General features: G+C 45.4%; 1 protein-coding gene across 4 annotated transcripts in view; it reads left to right on the top strand.

Moving 5' to 3' along the window:
* The window catches only part of RBM47 (RNA binding motif protein 47), an 87,414-nt gene that overhangs the window by 12,224 nt on the left and 52,610 nt on the right, over positions 1-22,580 (top strand). The window lies entirely within an intron of this gene.

Here is a 22,580-nt window from a genome sequence, read left to right as displayed (position 1 = left end):
TCCTTCTCCTCAAAGAATCAAGGGAACTGTCATTTGTGCTGAGCAGGATCCTAGGATTCTTTGGGGTAAACCATGACCGCAAAAGTGATATAAATGTGTTTTAAAGCAGGCATCTTCAACCTTCTAAGACCCAGGACCCACTTTTAACCGAAATATACAATTGAGATCCGCTTTTTAACCTTTAACCCTACATTTGCACAGTGGCAGAGTTCCTGCTGTCACCCAGATTGGATCAGGCCGCAACACACTAGTAGCTTCTCCTGAGCCACCAGTTTATTATAAGAAAAGCTGCTCCCTTTCCCTTATGGGGTATTCCGGAGCCCGTATAGAGTCCTTAAGTAGGTTCCCTATCGGCAGGAGAAAGTAATAGAGGCCAACCAGAGTATATTGAGAAGCAAAGCAGCTAGTAAGCCTGATCTTTATCCAAGAAACTGTTGCAACAGGGTCCCCACTCACCACACACAGCAGGGAGGAGAGAACCCTGAACAATGGTGTGCAAGCCCTTATATAGACTTTTGAAATTGCCCGCCCTGTAGCCCAAGGCTACCCCCGAAAACATCATACATACATCACAGAAGGAGGTGGCCTACAGCAGAAATCCTGTTTGCCAGGATGCCTGATAATGGTCACTGACTGCATTACCTGGGCAGCCTGACCATTCTTATTACTTAGTTCCTGAGTCCAGGTCACAAGCTCACCCTATTCATACACAAACACACCCTTAAGACAATAGGAAGGCTTTCCCCATTTGCCCCACTTACTGCAGAGGAATATCTGAGGTCATTGGGAGAGTCAAAATGGCTTCAGGATTGCTCTCCCATGCTATTTCAGACACATGGTTCATATATTTAGGTCTGTGTGCATTTATGAGCATTTATTCCGTATCTGAGACCTTAAAATTCTTATAACAAGTTGAAGACCAGCGCTTTAAAGGCGGTGTGCATGGGACCTTGATCCATCCATAAGCATTTTGAGGGATGTGAAATGGCAGCTGAGAACAGTCCCTGCGTGCAAAAAGAGCTGGGATGTGAAGCTGCGGTGAATGCTTACTTCGCATGCCAGCGGCATCCCTAAAATGCTTACAGATGGATCAAGGTAGGTTGGTAGGTTGGCAGGTTAGCTTGCAAGCAAAGGGAGTCAACTCCAGAAATCCTGACCTATGCAAACCAAGTGTTTGAGAAGCAAGCAAACAAAATGTCTTAAAGTGTGTGTGTGTGTTTAGGGGCTTAGAAAATCAGAATGCTTCGTGCCCATACTCCTGGACATGCCGAGAAGGATAAACTGAATTTGAGAGTTACAGGAATGTGGAAGGGAAGGAAAAACACGAGAAACAAAAATGCTGGAAGCAGTGTAGGAACTGCAAGTTTTTTAAAAATAAAAATATGCAAGTTGTGAAAGCTGGGGGTGCTGGTAACAATTGGGCTCAGAGCAGCTGGCATGAAGAGCGGATTTCGCTATTTTCTTCCCTGCTTTGATCGCGAGGAAATCCCACCCCCAAAAGCTGGTTTGTGCATTGGAAGGAAATGCTGCTTTGGTTTGGCACCAAAAGAAGGGCCAAGGCTCAGGGGCAAAACACATCAGGTTCAGTATTCTGATCTATATCCCTTTGAAACCCTAATGAGCCGCTGCTAGGGATTGTGGGATATTCACCTAAGTCAGTCAGGGATGTGATTTGGTATAAGGCAGCTTCCTGCACTCCTGAAAGATGGAGGGAAGTGTACTAAAAAATTACAGTGGGAATTTGAGGAGATGGAAAATTGCAACAACGTGTTCTCCATCAAGGAACAGTGCAACTCGAGAAAAATAAACACAGTAAGAATGAGTGCTGAAATACAATGGCAGTGCAACCTTGCTTATTTTGAAGCAAGCTCCACGGATAATAAACAACCAGACTTCAGCATCATTAAAATTGCAACCTGACTGTCCAGAGTTTCCATGCCATGCTGAACTGGGTGTGAGAAGATTGTTAATGGCCATTTCTTTTTCTTTTTTGGGGTAAATGCTTTTTATTAACTTATTATTACAGCACATACACACATGACACTTAGAAAACAAACTACAAAAGAAAACACAAAACAAATGTTGAACATATATCCATAAATCTGCAAGTATCTGCACACGGACTTATGTTAATGGCCATTTCTAGACTGCAAACTCGGTCAAAATATATCTCGTTGTTGCACAAAATCTCAAAAATAACCAAGCAGAATAAATCAAAGAAAGAGAAATGCAAAAAAATAAAAATAAAAAATGGCTCATCTAAGGAGGTTATAAAACAATAACTTATTTCCATAAGAAGGCTTGCTGAAATAACCAAATCTTAAGTTGGTGCCTGACACTCATTGCAGATCATGCCAATTTGGTTTCACTAAATCAAGAGATTCGGGGCCACCACACTAAATGCACAATTTCTTGTTGAAGATAGTCTTAACAGTGCCAGGCTCCGTCAGACATGCCACAGTGGCGGATCACAAAGACTGGGCAGGGGTGTAAGGAATAAGGTGATCTTTTAAGTAAATGTTAACTCTCTATGCTAACAGTAGGACTATGAAGACAGACCAGTAGCATACAAAGGTGCTTTGTGTTGTCAGTGGCTAATGTCTGACAACACCCGTTCTGCAGAATTCTGTTCAAGGGCAGCCCCACATGGAGTCCATTGCAGCCATCTATTCTCAAGGATACTAGTAGTTGAACCACCCTAGACGAACTATCATGATCCAAGAACCGTGCAGTTGGCAAATGAGCTGCAACCGTGTTTAGCAGTGTCCGCATTATTCCGAGCATTGTCAGCAATTTTAGCAATTTTTGTGAATGTCTTTAGCAGATAGAATTTATGCTCTGCATCTTACATCCCAGACTCTGCCCATGTATGACTGCTTCTGTCTGTGCTTACGAAGGAAAAATTCAGCAGAACCATTTTACGGATGTGCTTCCTTTTTTGTCTGAACTGCCTGGCCTTTTAATGAAGGCTTTCTTATAACTGTAAGCAAACCCTTTGTCCTTTGCCAATTCTGAGCTGAAGGAGTTAAATGAAAACATGTCTAATCTCTTTATCCTTGTCACACCACTCTGCTATGCAGTAATACACCAAAGAATTTTTCAGAAAGCAAAGGTTGGGGACATGGAATTGCTCTCTCTGTGGCTAAGGGGAGAAAGAAAATATGGAACAAACTCCTGTCTAATTTCAGTGTTACCTAGTGAAGTATTTTAGGCTTACAGGGTTAGGCAGGGAGGGAGGCCAGCGTCTCAAAAACATCAGCAACTGATGGCTGATTCTGTATTGTCCATTTTTAAAAGACAGAACTGCGAGACAATTTAGGAGAACTAGTAACAGCTTCTTGCAAATCCTTGGCATGGTAGTAAACCTCTGCAAACAGCAGCTGAACGGCTGCAAACGTGCAGAATGAGTTAATTGGGCAGGGCTTTTCAATTTCCTTATGCAATACCTGCAGAGACACAGTGACACGTAGCACAGAAATTTTGCTTTCAATATATGTTTGTTCCTGCTTTCCGCAGGTAAATTCTCAGGTGTGTCAATGGCACTCAAATCCGGCCCGGGTTTTATTCTGGAACAAGGGTGGCTAACAACAATTTCATGTGGGCGGCCCTGCCAAATGATAAGTCAGAGTTTGGTGGTAAAAACGCCTTATGATTTCACCTGTGGCAGAGCACATGTGCGTGAAACCTGTGAAGATCTTACTGCAAGGTGGAACCTGTTTGTTCTGGAGCATGATCCCTTTGGACCATGATGCGGGTGGTGCTGCGGTCTAAACCACTGAGCCTCTTGGGCTTGCCGATCAGAAGGTTGGTGGTTCGAATCCCTGCGACGGGGTGAGCTCCCGTTGCTTTGCCCCAGCTTCTGCCAACCAAGCAGTTCAAAAGCATACCAGTGTGAGTAGATAAATAGGTACCACTGTGGCAGGAAGGTAAACAGCATTTCCGTGCGCTCTGGTTTCCGTCATGGTGTCCCGTTGCACCAGAAGCGGTTTAGTCAAGCTGGCCACATGACCTGGAAAGCTGTCTGCAGACAAACACTGGCTCCCTCAACCTGAAAAGTGAGATGAGCATTGCACCCCATAGTTACCTTTTACTGGACTTAACCATCCAGGGGTCCCTTTTTATCTGCTCCAAACATGTGAAGCTCTTACTGCAAGGTGGCATGTTTGTTCTGCAGCATGGCCACTCATGCACTGAGTAAAATGTGGTTTTTACTCCCTGGAGAATAGTGGCCACAGAAATTGATCACCCCTTGTCCTAGAATTCAGTCCACTCTACAGCACCAATAATAGCGAATGCAGGTATTGAGTGTTGGCAGAATTGCAACCAGAATGAGGCAAAGAGCATGCTCAAGACTTACCAAAGTACAACATGTGGGGCTTACTCCACCCCAAAACCAGTCCATGCACAATAGCAACAGAATATTGAGTGCCAGTTATGGGGGAAATAGGGGAAGGTGCGGAAGGGTGAGTGGACAACAGAATCTCAGAGGATGGAATGGATGGCAGGAAGCCTGGACAAGACAGGATAGGATACACAGATGAATTTTTTTGCAAGCTCCATTTCCCCACTCTTAATTCAGAGTTCTGGAAACTCTGTTCCTGTAAGAGAAGTTTTTTCATTAAAGTGTGAAACAAGAGGGTGTGATGACTTATTTCCACATCTCTAGAGAGCTTCTATTTAAAGTTCCAGTTGTGGCAGATGACTAAGATTTCTCAATCTTTTCAGCTATAGCATTATTTTGCTCAAAAAGGAAACAGTTTGATTTTTCTGTGCGTTTCGGTGTCTGTCTTCGCAAGACTGCCAAAAGGCAATTGTGGTGAGCTTTCCTCTGCCCTCCTTTAGCTTAAGGAGGTAACATATAAATTTCTGGTTGCTGAATAATACTTTTCTTTTGGATTAAATGGGAGGCAGACTTCAAGGCCCCACCCTTGAGTCACTTTGCTGGGCCCACATCTTTTGAGGGCAAGTCATCGAAGTCCATCTCTCTTTTGAGCAGTGGCTGATCCAATTGCACTTTCTGCAGGCAAGGCAGAACTATCCATTCCAGCAGATGCAGACTGGAAGGAGGCAAGATCAGAACAGTAAATCCCAGTGAGATACAGCAGGCGGCCTCCCCTGGGGTGCGTGTGTGCTGTGGTCACACAGAAAACAGACTTGTTAAAATCAATATATTTTGCATGGAATATTCTCTCATTGTGCACTATTGTGCCCAGAACCAAACTCTGAGAATGACTAGTGTATGGTTTGGTGATGATGATGTTGATGACGATGACGACGATGACAACAACAACAACTTATTTATACCCACCCATCTGGCTGGGTTTCCCCAGCCACTCTGGGTGGCTCCCAACAGAATATTAAAAACACGATAAAACATCAAACGTTTAAAACTTCCCTAAACAGGGCTGCCTTCAGGTGTCTTCTAAAAGTCAGATAGTTGCTTATTTCCTTGACATCTGATGGGAGGGCGTTCCACAGGGTGGGTGCCACTACCGAGAAGGCCCTCTGCCTGGTTCCCTGTAACCTCACTTCTCGCAGTGAGGGAACTGCCAGAAGACCCTCAGAACTGGACCTCAGTGTCCGGGCTGAACGATGGGGATGGAGACGCTCCTTCAGGTATACTGGACCGAGGCCGTTTAGGGCTTTAAAGGTCAGCACCAACATTTTGAATTGTGCTCAGAAATGTACTGGGAGCCAATGTAGATCTTTCAGGACCGGTGTTATATGGTCTCGGCGGCCGCTCCCAGTCCCCAGTATAGCTGCCGCATTGTGGATTAATTGTAGTTTCCGGGTCACCTTCAAAGGTAGCCCCATGTAGAGTGCATTGCAGTAGTCCAAGCGGGAGATAACCGGAGCATGCACCACTCTGGCGAGACTCTGGCAGGGAGGGTCTCAGCCTGCGTACCAGATGGAGCTGGTAGATAGCTGCCCTGGACGCAGAATTGACCTGTGCCTCCATGGACAGCAGTGAGTCCAAAATGACTGCAAGGCTGCTCACCTGGCCCTTCAGGGGCACAGTTACCCCATCCAGGACCAGGGAGTCCTCCACACCAGCCTTTAAAACCTTGATTGTTTCTTGCTATTTCATTCAATGTGGGTGCGATTCTTAATGCATTGGCTGATGTGAACCTCGCTAAATAATTTGTCTCCAGAGTGAGACACAATCTTTCCCCCTACCTTGTACTTCTTCTGCTGTGCCACACACAGGTCCAAATTGGCAACTGGGCAATGAATGGTACCCATAGAGGTTCTCCAAGGATGCATTTCTCACTTCTGCAATCTGCAAACGCATGCCACATATCAATACGATGACATTCAGTAAAGTCATAAGGATATATCTGACAATTCCCTTGCACGAGATATAAGGTAGCACACTTGGGGTTTTATTCATTACTCCGGTGAGATTGCACAAGGAGAAACAGGATAGTTGGCAGGCCTCCATGTTTCTTGCCTAAAGTCTTATTGAAACCCAAAACCAGTCCTGAATAAGTCTCTGCAGGGTGTGTACTACTTTTTTGCCATGCTTCAGAAGTCCTAGAACGTAGCAGTGTATACATATAATGCAGCTGATCTGCCGGGTCAAGTTGTGGAAGCTTAATTCGGTCAAAAAAATAAATGGCACAATTTCCCAGGAACTATAGAATTCCCAGAAACAATTAGAAGAAGAGGTCCACCATCATCCGTGTGGTTCGTTCAGAAAAGGATTAGTTCATTTAAGAGAAGGAATGATGGGGGACATAATCCCATTTAGGTAGCAGCCGCACTCCTGTTTCCTTCAAAAGCTTTGTTGGATTTCCTGAGGTCTCCCCCTCCCCCAGTCCTTTATCTTCCAAGGAAACAAAAGGAAGTGGAAATAACTCTGAGCAGAAAGTAATGCTGGAATAAAACATGCGGGACATCATGGTTTTGCTAGTCATTGCCTGTAAAAAATAATAATTAATCACCACTTCAGGTTTTATAACTGCAGAGATACTTTTTAGATTGTCTGCTCAGTTCTTGCTCTTTGTTTGGAAGTGGGAAGGCAACCTTGTTTAGGGAAGTTTTTAATGTTTGGTGTTTTAACGTGTTTTTAGTATTCTGTTGCGAGCTGCCCAGAGTGACTGGGGAAACCCAGCCAGGTGGTTGGGGTATAAATAATAAATTGTTGTTGTTGTAAGGTAAAGGTAAAGGGACCCCTGACCATTAGCACCAGTTGTGACCGACTCTGGGGTTGCGGCGCTCATCTCGCTTTATTGGCCGAAGGAGCTGGTGTACAGCTTCCGGGTCATGTGGCCAGCATGACTAAGCCGCTTCTGGTGAACCAGAGCAGCACACGGAAACGCCGTTTACCTTCCCGCTGGAGCGGTACCTATTTATCTACTTGCACTTTGACGTGCTTTCGAACTGCTAGGTTGGCAGGAGCAGGGACCGAGCAACGGGAGCTCACCCTGTCGCAGGGATTCGAACCGCCGACCTTCTGATCGGCAAGCCCTAGGCTCTGTGGTTTAACCCACAGCGCCACCTGCGTCCCTACAGTACAGTCGTTGTTGTACAGTATTATTATTATGAGATAAATTAGAAGATGATATGTCAGTTGAGGAGATGTTCATTTGCAGCACAGTCCTGTGTATGTTTACTTGGCAGCAAGTCCAACAACATTCAATGGGACCAATTATTACCAGACAAATATGCGTAGAATCACAGCTTTCTTAGCATCTCCCAGTTGCGGTTCTTTTAAAGCACTTATTCAAAATCATCCCTCCGTGTACAGAATAGTTCCTCGTGCTTTAGTGTGATCTCATAACAGAACGCAGGGCAAGGCTATGCAGATAGAAGCATCCTTGACTTTTAGGGACACCAAGGGCAGGGAGCACATTGAATTCTTAAAAAAATAAAACACTGTACTTGGGGGATGATGTTGCATTGAGAACAAACTCTCCCAGATAATCAGTGACCCAGTAGGGAATGCAGGCCATTCCTTTCAGGGTTCCTTGCCATATACCTTCTGTAAATATATACATTTTGGGGACTGCATGCCCACAATTGGAAAACAGCCTTTACCAAAGGTGTCATGGACTTTGAAGACGCTCGAACTCAGGACAAAAGGGAGAAACGAGCTAAGAGGAAGGCATGCTTGGCAAACCCTCACCGTGATCAGCTCCCGCCTGGAAGCCTATGTTCCCACTGTGAAAGGATGTGTGGATCCAGAATTGGCCTCCACAGTCACTTACGGACTCACTGTTAAGACTGTGTTCACAGAAGACAATCTTGCTTGGCTACGAGGGATTGCCAAAGAAGAAGAAGACTCCCCCCATTAACCTCCCAATTACCGTATTTTTCGTTCTATAGGACGCACATTTCCCCCTCCAAAAACTAAGGGGAAATGTGTGTGCGTCCTATAGAGCGAATGCAGGCTGCGCCGCTAAGCCCAAAGCCAGAACAGGAAGACGGAGCACTGCGGAGCGCTCCGTCTCGCTGTTCTGGCTTGGGAACAGCCTTGCTAGCTTCTGCAGGACAGCGGGGTGAAGGCACCCCGCTGCCCTGCAGAGGTTTGCGCGCAGCAGTCCCCAAGCTAGAGCAGCGAGAGGGCCGCTGCCCTGCAGAGGTTTGCAAAGGTGACATCATATATGTGACACAACACACATGTGATGTCATGTGTGTTGTGAAGGGGCTGCGAGGCCTGCCAAGGCCCTCTGCCACTGCAGGGGGGGCCTGCCAAGGTCCAGCCCCGTCACAATTGAGGGGACTCAGCCCCATCCCTGCACACTTTGGGGGGCTGAGCTCTGTCCTGAGCCTCTTAGAGTTGGCAACTATGTCTAGGGTTGAGCATTTTTAAGGAAAACACACATACACAAAAAACCACTGAGATTTTTTTCCGATTGACTTGCCCACGATCCAGGACAAAGCGCCACATTTGGGATATGTCAATTCTGTCTTTGAAATCCCTATCTATGTCACCAGCTGAATTTTCCTGCCTTTCATTTCCTTCTTACCTCACTGTTTCTGGTCCCCTCCCCCTTGTATTATTAATTGATTGATTAAATTTGTATATAGGTAAAGGTAAAGGGACCCCTGACCATTGGGTCCAGTCATGGCCAACTCTGAGATTGCGGCACTCATCTCACTTTATTGGCCGAGGGAGCCGGCATACAGCTTCCGGGTCATGCGGCCAGCATGACTAAGCCGCTTCTGGCGAACCAGAGCAGTGCACGGAAACACCGTTTACCTTCCCGCCACAATGGTACCTATTTCTCTACTTGCACTTTGACGTGCTTTCGAACTGCTAGGTTGGCAGGAGCAGGGACCGAGCAATGGGAGCTCACCCCGTCGCGGGGATTTGAACCACCGACATTCTGATCGGCAAGCCCTAGGCTCTGTGGTTTAACCCACAGCACCACCCGTGTCCCTAAATTTGTATATATGTACCTGTAACTCTGCCTAAAATACACCATGAAACAGATGAAGTAGACTGTAGTCCATGAAACCTTATTTTAGGGTTGTTTTCCAGCTAAGATACTCAGAATGGACCCATTGAAATTAATAGACGTACTTGGACATTAACAAAGGGACGCGGGTGGTGCTGTGGTCTAAACCACTGAGCCTCTTGGGCTTGCCGATCAGAAGGTCGGCGGTTTGAATTCCCGCGACGGGGTGAGCTTCCTTTGCTCGGTCCCAGCTCCTGCCAACCTAGCAGTTCAAAAGCATGCCAAAAAGTGCAAGTAGATAAATAGGTACCACTCCAGCGGGAAGGTAAATGGCGTTTCCGTGAGCTGCTCTGGTTTTGGTGTTCCGTTGCGCCAGAAGCGGCTTAGTCATGCTGGCCACTGACCCGGAAAAACTGCCTGCGGACAAACGCCGGCTCCCTCGGCCTGTAAAGCTAGATGAGTGCCGCAACCCCAGCGTCATCTGCGACTGGACTTAACTGTCAGGGGTCCTTTACCTTTACCTTTTTAGACCTTAACATGAATTTCAACAGATATGTTTTAAGAAGGACAGTCATTGGATGCAACCCATAGCTGCTGAGATGTCACAAAACTCTTGGTTGTTTAAGATGTAATGTTAGAGTAGGTAGCAGTCATTAAACTCTGCAGGTGCTTTTGAGGTTTCGAGTTACACTTTGGGGAAGAAAATTGCTCATCCTTGGATTTCCAGACAGACAGACTAGTTTGCCTCCACCCTCAGGCAAAACAGGCAGATTCCTTGGTAGGTGAAAAACCAGGGAAAACCTCATTTGAATGTCTGCAACTTCTGCCCACATACCATCTTAAGACTCTTGCAAGATGCAGACGTGCATCTTTACCGCAAACTAGCTCTCCCTGGTCTCCACTCCACTCTGTTTACCCTTTAGCTTTATGCATATGTCTGGGGAACATTAAACCTTGCGCATTATTTTGTGACTTTTTGTTGGGCTTATATAGGTATAGATTCTGGCACTTTTCTTATGGGTCAACACATCTACAATGATTTTTAAGTTTAAAAGGCTTTATGATGGATTTTAATATTTTCCATTTACTGGGGGCATAATTAACTTCCTGGTTTTGCCTTTTGGTGAGGGAATGGGGGTGCCCTTCTAAAAGTTAAATTAGCTGCTATTAGGGTTGCCATATTTGAAAAAGGAAACTACTGAAACTGTGGAGCTTTTTTTTTTTTTTTTTTTTTACAAACTCCAATGTTGTTGAGTTTTGTTTTTTACTGTGACAAAACACCCATAACTGATGTGTACAGGCAGCTGGCACAAAATCGCCAATTTATGCATGCACATTTGTCCAATACAGTGGTATCTTGGTTTACAACCATAATCCGTTCCAGAGGTCCGGTTGTAAACCAAAACAGGTTGTAACCCAAGGTGCGCTTTTGCCAATGGGGCCTCCCCAAAAAAATTGGTTGTAATTTTTTTTAAAAGGGACACGCACTTCCAGGTTTGACGTGGTTGTAATCCAAAACACTTGTAATCCGTTGTACCACTGTACTAGCAAATAGGATTCAACCTAGCCTGCAGTTGTCTCTGTTCCTGCTTACTGAGTGGTGCCTGAGGGGAATGGAATTTAAAAAGAAATGCCTAAAGGTTTGTTCACATTGAATACCCCCCCTCCCACTGCAACAAATTGTTGCCCACTTTTCAGGAAAAACTGGGTTAGCAGTTTATAGCTCTCCATGATTCCAGTTCTACAGCCTTTGACGTGAGGATCCTAAGAGAAAGTGCCATAAAATGGATATGAGTGAGGAAGATGTCTTACAGGTTTTTCTGTAGGTTTTTAAAGTAAATATTTTACATGCATGTCTACTAAACTTGCAGTATCTTTAAAAAAAACCACATACATACAAGCACCTTGCTTGCTTTGGGAAACTGCAGCCAGGATTATAGACTTCTACGTTTAATTAAACTAGTTATAGCTGGCATTGGAACTTTTCAATTCCAGAACAGAAAGGTAAGAGAATACTTTTGCTGGAAATTAATTAAGTTGTCAAAGCAAGAATTCCTACAATGGAATCCTAGGCCACCCTTGTTTCAAAGCTAATATCTAAATCAAGTAGTATATTTTTCAAAACAAAGCTCTTTACTTAATACTTCTGGTATCGCACATTTACATGCAGAACAAAAAATGTTCCCTTTGGGAAGCATTCCAGAGTTGTCCAAACAACTTTGGATTAGTCACTTACTCTAATGGCAATTTAAGTTTGAGAGGACTGCAGGCTGCCTGCCAATTTATTTCCCCACCCCCATCTGCAAACCAGAAACAGGAATTTCTCTACCCTGGTGGGAATGTTGTGAACATGCTAAAATATCTGAAAATTCACAAGCACTCCTGTTATGATGATGGGAGGTGCCTGTCTGTCTATATAATAAAAAAGTAAGAACGTCACCATGCAGCATTAGAAGATCTGTAGTGCCTTATCAACAAACCTGAATTTACATGAAATCTGAGCAAGGTAGGGAAGCAAAAGCGATGGCTGGTTGCACAATAGCAGGGACCAGAGAGTAGGAGTGAGAAAAAAGAAACACCGAGAGGGGGAAAGTGGGATGGTTTAAAACAATGGCAGAAGTTTCAATGAAGCGGGAAAACAGAGGTTTTGAACGATGGCAGAGGCTGGGGTAAAGTACGATGGAATATTTGAGGGGTCTGCATCCTTCATCTTCACAGAACGGGACAGAGGTGAAGACGCGAAAACAGGGCTGATCTGCTTGCGAGCGGAGGGGGAAACAGAGTGAAGCTGAAAATGGGGGTGCAAAGGGGTTTTCAGAAAAGGAGGGATCAGGAAACACTGGATTGGAGTGGAGATGAAAGCCAGGGTTTTTCAGAATAGGAGGGCATCATTCGTCAAAAGGTGAAAAGGATGCCTAGTATTTTCAATGTACGGGAGGAAGAAGATGCAGGATGTCTCCATGGAGGGGGGTTGGGGTTGCAAGTTTGGGGTTGCACAACAGGAGGGGGATAAAGAGTGATAGACATGGGGGTGAAGGAGAAAACAGAAGAGAGGGGTGGCTTAAAAATGAGATTGGGAAGGTGAAAAGTGAGTTTAGTAGTTGAATGGGGAAGAAAGGGGACACCTTGGAAATTACCGTATTTTTCGCTCCATTGGACACACCGGACCATAGGACGCACCGGATCATAGGAGGGGGAGAACAGGGAAAAAGATTTTTTTTCTTATTCTCCCCCTCCAAAACAAGGTGCGTTCAAGGTACATTCACCAGAGCTTGTGGGGCTGGCGGTGGGGAGAAGCGCTGCTTTCCCCCACCGCCAGCCTCAAAGATCCCTGAAGCCTTTGGAGCGCAGCGCCCCGCTGCCCTGCACAGGTTTGCGCGCAGCCGTCCCCAAGCTAGAGCAGTGAAACGGAGCCCTCCGTCTCGCTGTTCTGGCTAGGGAACAGCCTTGCTAGCTTCTGCAGGACAGCGGAGTGAAGGCACCCCGCTGCCCTGCAGAGGTTTGCGCGCAGCCCTCCCCAAGCTAAAGCAGCGAGACGGAGCCCTCGGAGTGCTCCGTCTCGCTGTTCTGGCTTGGGAACAGCCTTGCTAGCTTCTGCAGGACAGCGGGGTGAAGGCACCCCGCTGCCCTGCAGAGGTTTGCGCGCAGCAGTCCCCAAGCTAGAGCAGCGAGAGGGCCGCTGCCCTGCAGAGGTTTGCGGCTCCGTCTAACTGACTTACCTAAGAGAAAATGCATTGTGTTACCAGGGACTTTTCTGTGTTTCATTTCCTTCTCTTTACTGTTTACACCACCCATTTAGCTATCTTTCATCTATCTATCATCTATCTATCTATCTATTGGGATGGAGGTGGTGCTGTGGTCTAAACCACTGAGTCTCTTGGGCTTGCCAGAAGGTTGGTGGTTCGAACCCCCGCAATGGGGTTAGCTCCTGTTGTTCTCTCCCAGCTTCTGCCAACCTAGCAGTTCGAAAGCACACCAGTGCAAGTAGATAAATAGGTACCGCTCCGGCGGGAAGGTAAACGGCATTTCCATGCACTCTGGCACTCGTCATGGTGTTCCATTGTGCCAGAAGCGGTTTAGTCAGGCTGGCCGCATGACCTGGAAAGCTGTCTGTGGACAAACACTAGCTACCTTGGCCTGAAAGCGAGATGAGTGCCCCCGTAGTTGCCTTTGACTGGACTTAACCGTCCAGGGGTCCTTCACCATTTTTTACATCTATCTATCTATCTATCTATCATCTATCTATCATCTATCTATCATCTATGCCACTCAGAATAACACTTCATGCATCTGATGAAGCCGGAATGTAGCCCCTTATTTATACCATAATGGGTTTTCTAGCCTTGAAGGTACCTCAAGACTATTTTGTTAGTCTCCGCCAGGAACAAACAAACCTGGCTACCTCTCTCAAAATCCCATCTTCAGACCCTTACAAGATGCAGACTTATCTCGTCTTCCCAATCATGCAACTGTTTTGCTCCTCCCTTCCGTTACTTTGTTTGCCATCTAGCCTGATTAAGAGTTCTAGAGATCTGGAAAGCTTGCAATCTATTAAACCCCTCAAATGTGGTTGTTCAAATGTGAACTATCTCCAAGGAGCTGAATGTTGAACCCAATACTACGCCATGCACTTTTTTTCTCTTAAAAAGTTGTGGCGGTCCTTTCAAAGCCCAGTAGTTCTGCTTACACTCACAAAAAGCCACTTTATGAAACACAGCATTGACAACTCGCATGTTCTCAGTACAACTCTCCAGGTCTCTTCCAAAAAACTGGTTTGCTTTCTTCTGACTTTGTTTTCCTATGTCTGACAACTCACGTTTGAACTAAGGTCGGGCATCAAAATTTGCCACTGCCTGAAGCATGGGTATAACAATGAGAGGAACGTTCCTGGGAGATAATCCATTAAATTAGGGAGTACTGCAAATCCAATTTAACACTCATCGCTAGGAAGATGAAACAAATTGTGACAGCAAGGATGTGGCACTGGAATGGATACCAAAATTAACTGGAGATCAAAAAGAAAACCCTGAAGATAGATTGATTGTCAACTCAATCTCCACATATAACATAACAAAAACAAGTCTACCTATGCGTTAGTAAAGTAAGAATTGCTTTGCAGTTACAAAAACAGTCTACAATGGTGATGGTGAATACATTCCTAAATGGTGAAGGGGGGTATTGAGGTGACTACTAGCCAATATGCCTATGTCCTGTGCAGGGGAAATCGATCTGCCTTGTGTGCGTGAATTGGCTGGATACCTGGATTCAAAATGCAGGGCTTTGTACACCTTCCAGCAGAAGAGCGCCCCCAGGAGAGTTAAAAACACCCTGTGAGTTAACAAGCAACAAAGCATGGAATATAAGTTCCATTTTGCATATCCCATTTAGTCTGTCTCAAAACACTTGCCCCCTGCCCTCTAGTAATGAACTTACCATGCACTGTTAAGTTTAAGATGCTTTACTTACTAAATCCAAAGGTCTGATTCATGTGTTATTCTATGCAGCAGCAAGGAGAGCACAGGTCAATTGTTCCCGGGTGCAGAATACATCATATTGTTTCAAATATATGGTTTTCTGGTTTTATATCTTGATTTTATTCTGTGAACAGCCCTGAGACCCCTGGGTATAGGGTGGTATACAAATTCAATAAATAAATAAATTAATAAATAAAATAAGTGGTCTGAATTTTAAGCAAGTTCAGACATGTCCGTCCTGGTGCAAAGAGGGAGAAAGGAAAAGAAGCAGCTTCACTTCCTCTCTCATGGAAGCAAAGGGGCGTGGCCTTGCTGAGTTTAGGAACAGAACTTTATGGTCTTAACTCTTTCACACACTAACTAGGAGCAATTTCCCACATGTCCTGCCTCCCCTTGTCAGTGGCAGTATGCCTCTGTTTATCAGTTGAGTGGAGTCACCAGTGGGGAGAGTGGGGGGGTCACCTATAGGGGCTTCCCATAGGCTTCTGGTAGACCCCTATTGAGAACAGGATGCCAGCCTATACAGGCCATTGGTCCACTCCAGAAGGGCTTTTCTTATGGTCTTAAAGTGGTGGACAATCCACCATTTGCAACACCCCTCTGGGAACAAAGGGAAATTGGATCCAGTCGATCAGAGGCCATCTTAGTTCACGCCTGGCTTGCCCTCAGAACACCCTGGTTCAGGACCAAACACTTGCTGCTTCAGGTTTCTAAAGTATAGGTGAAAGGTAGAGGATCCCTGGATGGTTAGGTTTGCAGCACTCACCTTCCTTTCAGGCCCAATGGAATGCAGGTGGCGCTGTGGTCTAAACCACTGAGCCTCTTGGGCTTGCCGATCAGAAGGTCGGCGGTTCAAATCCCTGTGACGGTGTTGAGCTCCCGTTGCTCTGTCCCAGCTCCTGCCAACCTAGCAGTTCAAAAGCACACCAATGCAAGTAGATAAATAGGTACCGGGGCGGGGAGTAGATAAATAGGTGGCGGGGAGATAAACGGCGTTTCTGTGCACTCTGGTTTCTGTCACAGTGTTCTGTTGCACCAGAAGCTGTTTAGTCATGCTGGCCACATGACCCAGAAAGCTGTCTGTGGACAAACGTTGGCTCTCTCGGCCTGAAAAGCTAGATGAGCGCCGCAACCCCATAGTTGCCTTTGACTGGACTTAACCATCCAGGGGTTCTTTACCTTTTTTCTGAAGTATAGCAGGGCTTCTATGGGAGCCAGAGGGTTTCCATGGCCTAACAAAACTCTAATCCATCAGCAGAGAGGAATTTCATTCCTAGCTACTTCCAGACAGTAGATTTGGATATGAGGATTTCTCAGTGTGTGTCCCTGCATCCAATATTGATCCCTTTTCTTTGTGGAAAAGTGGAAAAGCTAGTTGTTAGAAGGGTTTGTGGCTCAACTCCGGATAACAGACAGGCTTCTAAAACACCTTGGGTATAGAAAAGGGTGTGTCGTTGTTTTTGCATTGCGATTATCTGTGATAATTGGGAAGCTTTAGATTGCAGGAGTGATGTGATTTAGAACATGTGTTTAAATGAACTCCCAAGTACTAAGCTCCGGCGCTGTTTACTGGGAGTGATTATGATTGACAGCTCAGAGCTGCTTACCTTGACAAGGTGAGAACTGGCAAAGGCACATCTCACATTTTCCGACTGGAGAGACTTGTGGATGCATGAACTGGGGCTTCTATTCCAGTGAAGTTACTTCATAGTGGAATTCACAAGACATAAAATCTATCAACCACCCCGACCACCGACAATCACATCCTTTACTGCCAACCTGACTACTCTTAGCTGTCAATCACAATCACTCTGAGTAATGCATTATACATAGGGCTGCCTCTGAAGACGGATTGGAAACTTCAGCTAGTGCAGAATTCAGCGGCCAGGTTGCTCACCGGAGCAAGACGGTTTGAGCATATTACACCCATCCTGGTCCGACTGCATTGGCTACCAATTAGTTTCCAGGCCCAATTCAAAGTGCTGGTTTTGACCTATAAAGCCTTAAACGGCTCAGGACTGCAATACTTCAAGGACCGCCTCTTTCCATATGAACCTACCCAGACCCTAAGAACATCTTCTGAGGCCCTTCTTTGTATGCCTCCTCCTCAAGAGGTCCACAGGGTGGCAACACGAGAACAGGGACTTCTCTGCAGTGGCTCCCCGTCTGTGGAATGCTCTTCCCAGGGAAGTTTGCCTGGTGCCTTCATTATACACCTTTAGGCGCCAGGCAAAAACGCTCTGTTTTAACCAGGCCTTTGTCGATCCGATTTACATCCTATGCGCTATGTGGTATATAAATAAATAACAACAAGAACAGCGTGGGAACTTAGTACTTGGAGTTGCCAGAGGGTAGAAAGCTCAGTAGATAGTTCAGGACCCAGCTTCAGCCCCCTAAAGAAGAACCGCTGTCAATTAGTGTAGAAAATACAGAGTTGGTGGTCCAGAAAAGTCTGTCTCTGTATTAAGGCAGCTTCTGCCCATTCTCAGAGGCACTTCACCTCAGGTGTCAAAGGTTTTGAAACCCAAAGTTGTCAACCCTAGGCTCTATTCATTTTATTTCATTTCATATTTTTTTAAAAAGATCATCAAATTAAATGACTCTAAGCCACGACTCATAAGTGTAACTGATACCTTGGGTTTCTTGCTATAGAATTAAGAACCGGTTTTGTGGCATATTTGATAGGCACATGTGATACACCCTCTTACCGGGTGCTTTTATTGGTCTTCAGCTTTCCCTTTTGCATGGAAAGTTTTTAATAAGGCTGCTCTGGGCAGAGCCTCTCTTAATAAACAGCAAAAAGAGTCCACATTGTTCTCCTGGGCGGGGAGGGGGAAGGCTCCCTTTTATTCAGCAAAGAAGCAAACAATGTTTTGGTCTCTTCTGCAAGTCTGTCTTGGCCGTCTCAGTTCCACCGTGGCAACTCCAGCATATGCCACACCAGTTCCACCCAGTCATTTTGATACATCAGCACCCTATATGCAAAATGTAACCATTCCCAAATACTGACGCGCTTTCAGTTACGCGAGATTGAATATGCTGCCTTCGGCTGCACTTGAGGGTCGATTTCCAAAAATCTTGCTGGGAAAACGCTTATGTCCATGTGGAGACGGCAGCATTGAATCGGTAGCCCATTTGCTTCTAGCTTGCACTCTTTTTAAGATTTGAGGAGTGAGGTTACAGTGGTACCTTGGGTTAAGTACTTAATTCGTTCCAGAGGTCCGTTCTTAACCTTAAACTGTTCTTAACCTGAAGCACCACTTTAGCTAATGGGGCCTCCCACTGCTGTCATGCCGCCGGAGCACAATTTCTGTTCTCATCCTGAAGCAAAGTTCTTAACCCGAGGTAAGATTTCTGGGTTAGCAGAGTCTGTAACCTGAAGCGTATGTAACCTAAAGCGTATGTAACCCGAGGTACCACTGTATTATTACTTATCTACTACTGTCCATAGGGACGCGGGTGGCGCTGTGGGTTAAACCACTGAACCTAGGACTTGCTGATCAGAAGGTCGGCGATTTGAATCCCCGTGATGGGGTGAGCTCCTGTTGCTCGGTCCCAGCTCCTGTCAACCTAGCAGTTCGAAAGCACGTCAAAGTGCAAGTAGATAAATAGATACCACTCCTGCAGGAAGGTAAACGGCATTTCTGTGCGCTGCTCTGGTTCGCCAGAAGCAGCTTAGTCATGCTGGCCACATGACCCAGAAGCTGTACGCCGGCTCCCTTGGGCAATAAAGCAAGATGAGATCCGCAACCTCAGAGTCATCCGCGACTGGACCTAATGGTCAGGGGTCCCTTTACCCTTTACCTTTACTCCTGTCCATGCCGGGTTGCTCAGCCATTGCTACAGTGTCCTTTCTTCTGGCAGATCAAGATAACCAGGCAACAGCAAAAACTGCAAAAATTTTAGTAGGGGCAATCAGAACAAGATCTATTATTTGATTATTGATTAAACCTCCGGAATGCATTTTGCATAATTAAGTTTTTACCTCTATCTTCAGCACATTGTATTTTATTTTATTGCTAGGGCTAGGGACTGGTGCAAATAAAGATTCTTCCGATTCTGCCACACCCATCCCAGTCGTGCCCCCCAGCAGCTGCTATTTGCACACATATATGTTTAAGACAGATTCAATGTGACCACGCTTTTAACATAATGGGTAGAAGAGGCCCTTTTAGAAGGAGAGAGATGCACCAGACCTCTGCAATCCTTGGCCTTGCTAATCCCCAGCAGACCAATACTTTTAAAAGAATTTTCACCTAGCAGGCAGAGCTGGGAACAACCTCTGCATCCCTTTCCTCTGGAGACAAGTCTGGTTCAGCTGAAGCTTTCACGCATCCTTGCAAAACACACAGGGGCAAATGCTCTACCCCCTAAAGTGTTAATCTTCAAAACAGAAATGTTTCTTTTCTCCTGTGGTTAAGTTATGACAACTTGCTGAGGCAGGCAACGTTGTGGTACGAGAGAATTACAAATGTTCGACAAAGAGCAGTTAGCATGTAACCTTTAGGCGTCTAAGGAATTTGCTGTTTCCAGGTTGCACTTTCTAAATCGGTTGGGTCTAGTCGCACTTTCTGCACATCGGGGTATCAAAATTAAATGAGGTTGTATTCAGACTGGTGGCACAATCTCAACCATGTCTGCTCATCTTGGTTGCTCCCAGCACTTGCATTAGAAATTTGACATAGCTGTAGAGCATCAATAATAATAATAATAATAATAATAATAATTAGAATTTATATACCACCCTATACCTGGGGGGGTCTCAGGGCAGTTCGCAGAATAAAATCAAGATATAAAACCACAAAATACATGTGGGATGGGAGAGCCATCCTGTGGCCAGCTCCTACAACATATTCCCTAAGCTCAGATCCCCATTGTTGTCTAAATGTCTTGCAATCTATCCTCCCTTCTGCCATATAGTGGTATCTCTGGTCTTGGCAATGGAAACTACAAGCAAGTCAACAATTCTGAAATCATAGTTTAATATTTCTGTTTCTGTCCAGAGGAACTTTAGGTGGTTTAATATCTCTGTGAAGGATTTTCAAGTTTTCTTTTGTGTAGTGCTTTTGAAGTTGTTAAAGTGATTTTGCCAAGAATGCTAGACTGACAATTCATCCTAATACACTATGTATATCTTTTCAAACTCTAGCAAACAGGGTAGCTATGAGCTCCATACACAAGAGCGCTCTATAAAATTGAACGATAGACAGCCACAACTTTGCAAAACTACCTCCAAATCTATTAAAACTCTTTCTATTCCTTTTTCATTGGCTGTTAATTGCATTCTTGTAATGACTCTAATTTTGCCCACTTTGAAACTTTTATAGGACAGCCAGGAGCCTTAGTTATAAAAGGGGGTGTACTTTTTCATAACCTACGGCAACTTTTAATAGCTACGCTGGAGCATTAACAAGCAATGCACATATTAGGCATCATTCAGTTCCAAGTTAATAAAAAGAGAGTGTGGAAATAACCATGTATTCCCAAAAGGCAAGGTTGTAGATAAAATTATTGGGATGGATATTATAATTGTGGGAGAAGCAATTTTCTTCATTCTGTCTGAGCAACCTATATCATCTGGATTCGGCAAATTTTAGAAAATCCATTTTTAAATTCCCAATTCTTCCTTTCTGCTTCCAGCGAAAATCCTCTTGGCAATTCATGCATGTTCCATTCTGATTGTTCTTTAAGCCGAGCCTATCCAAATACCCTTTCCTAATCTATTTAGGAATCCCTGAAAGCTTGTCACTGACACCCAAGCATGGCTTCCAGACTGACACTATTTTGGGGTGGGATTCAATCAATCACATACCTATACCAGGAAATTCAGATTGTGCAATTACAGTTGGTTGGGACAACAAGCTCTTGCGCAACAAACTCGTTTCGCCCAGAAGATCGAACTTTTTTTGTGATAAGGAGAGAGATTGGGGAATACACTGGGAATTGTAGATAGATAGCACTTGCTTTGAGACAATGGTGTCTAGCCTTCTTGCAAACAAGTCAGGAGGAATGCTCAATAAACATGTCTCCTGGAAGCACCCAAAATGTGTGGCAGAAGATTCTGGGGCATGATCTGGAGCACTCACTATAAATAAAAACTTAGTAAGCTTTTGTCTGTGCTGCAGCAGTATTCCCAAGTGCACCTCTGGCTTTCTCCAATATATTTTAAAGGTAAAAAGGTAAAGGACCCCTGGACGGTTAAGTCCAATCAAAGGCGACTATGGGGTTGTGGTGCTCATCTTGCTTGCAGGCAGAGGGACAGCTTTCACAGACAGCTTTCCAGGTCATGTGGCCAGCATGACTAAACCGCTTCTGGTGCAAAGGGACACTGTGACAGAAACCAGAGCACACAGAAACGCCGTTTACCTTCCTGCCACAGTGGTACCTATTTATCTACTTTCACTGGCGTGCTTTCGAACTGCTAGGTTGGCAGGAGCTGGGACAGAGTAATGGGAGCTCACTCCGTTGCGGGGATTCGAACGGCTGACCTTCTGATCAGCAAGCCCAAGAGACTCCGTGGTTTAGGCCACAGCGTGCCATGAACCTGACAGAAAAAATGCAAAGCATTTGCACGGGGGTAAAACCTGATCATTGCTAACAGAAGCTGTTAGGTGGACTGCAACATGCCTCTGTATACAAGAACCCAAAGACCCACCGTTCATTCTTCAGCAATGTAAGACACTTCCTGTGGCACCTCCCACTTGAGCATTTCGCTAGAAATACAACGTTTATGCATGCTCAAAAACTTTAGCATTTTCTCCACATAGCACAGGGGGGTGCCCGAGAGAGTGTCTTGAGTGAGGGCCACTCAATGAATTCAAATGTCCAAGTCTCTTAACAAGTATGCTGCATCAGCTCCATACTGATCAATGTGTAATCTAAGCATCATTTGGGGATGCGGGTGGCGCTGTGGTCTAATCCACTGAGCCTCTTGGGCTTGCTGATCAGAAGGTCGGTGGTTCGAATCCCCATGACAGAGTGAGCTCCTGTTGCTCTGTTCCAGCTCCTGCCAACCTAGCAGTTCGAAAGCATACCAGTGCAAGTAGATAAATAGGTACCGCTGTGGCGGGTAGGTAAACAGCATTTCTGTGCGCTCTGGTTTCTGTCACGGTGTCCCGTTGCGCCAGAAGCAGTTTAGTCATGCTGGCCACATGACCTGGAAAGCTGTCTGCAGACAAAGGCCGGCTCCCTCAAACTGAAAAGTGAGATGAGTGCAGTACCCCATGGACTTAACCACCCAGGGGTCCTTTTTTACCAGAAGTGGTTTAGTCATGCTGGCCACATGACCTGGAAAGCTGTCTGTGAAAGCTGTCCCTCTGCCTGAAAGCAAGATGAGCGCCACAACCCTATAATCACCTTTGATTGGACTTAACCGTCCAGGGGGTCCTTTACCTTTTTACCTAAGCATCGTTTATATATTCAACCACACAAAAATTTACTTGTGCATGTGTTACCCCCCCTCCTCCCGTTTTTAAAAGCCTGTGTGCACCACAAAAAATACAGCAAGCCCATTGTATCAGCTTAAATAGACAATCTTAAAAGTGTTCACCTTGGGGAAAGGAGTAAGTGGAGTTTGTTGCCATAATACTGCCCAAGCTAGAAACAACACTGTTACTGTGCCCTTTGTGCCTCCCAGGCAAGCTGGGCTTGGCAAGCTATAAACTCTCCTGAAAACTGAAAGGTGTTCTCCCCTCACCCACCC

Source organism: Podarcis pityusensis (assembly GCF_964106645.2).
Source record: "Podarcis pityusensis genome assembly, chromosome: 9".
NCBI classification, from domain to species: domain Eukaryota; kingdom Metazoa; phylum Chordata; class Lepidosauria; order Squamata; family Lacertidae; genus Podarcis; species Podarcis pityusensis.
The sequence above is the reverse complement of the archived record's forward strand: the minus strand, read 5'-3'. Positions and strand labels throughout refer to the sequence as shown.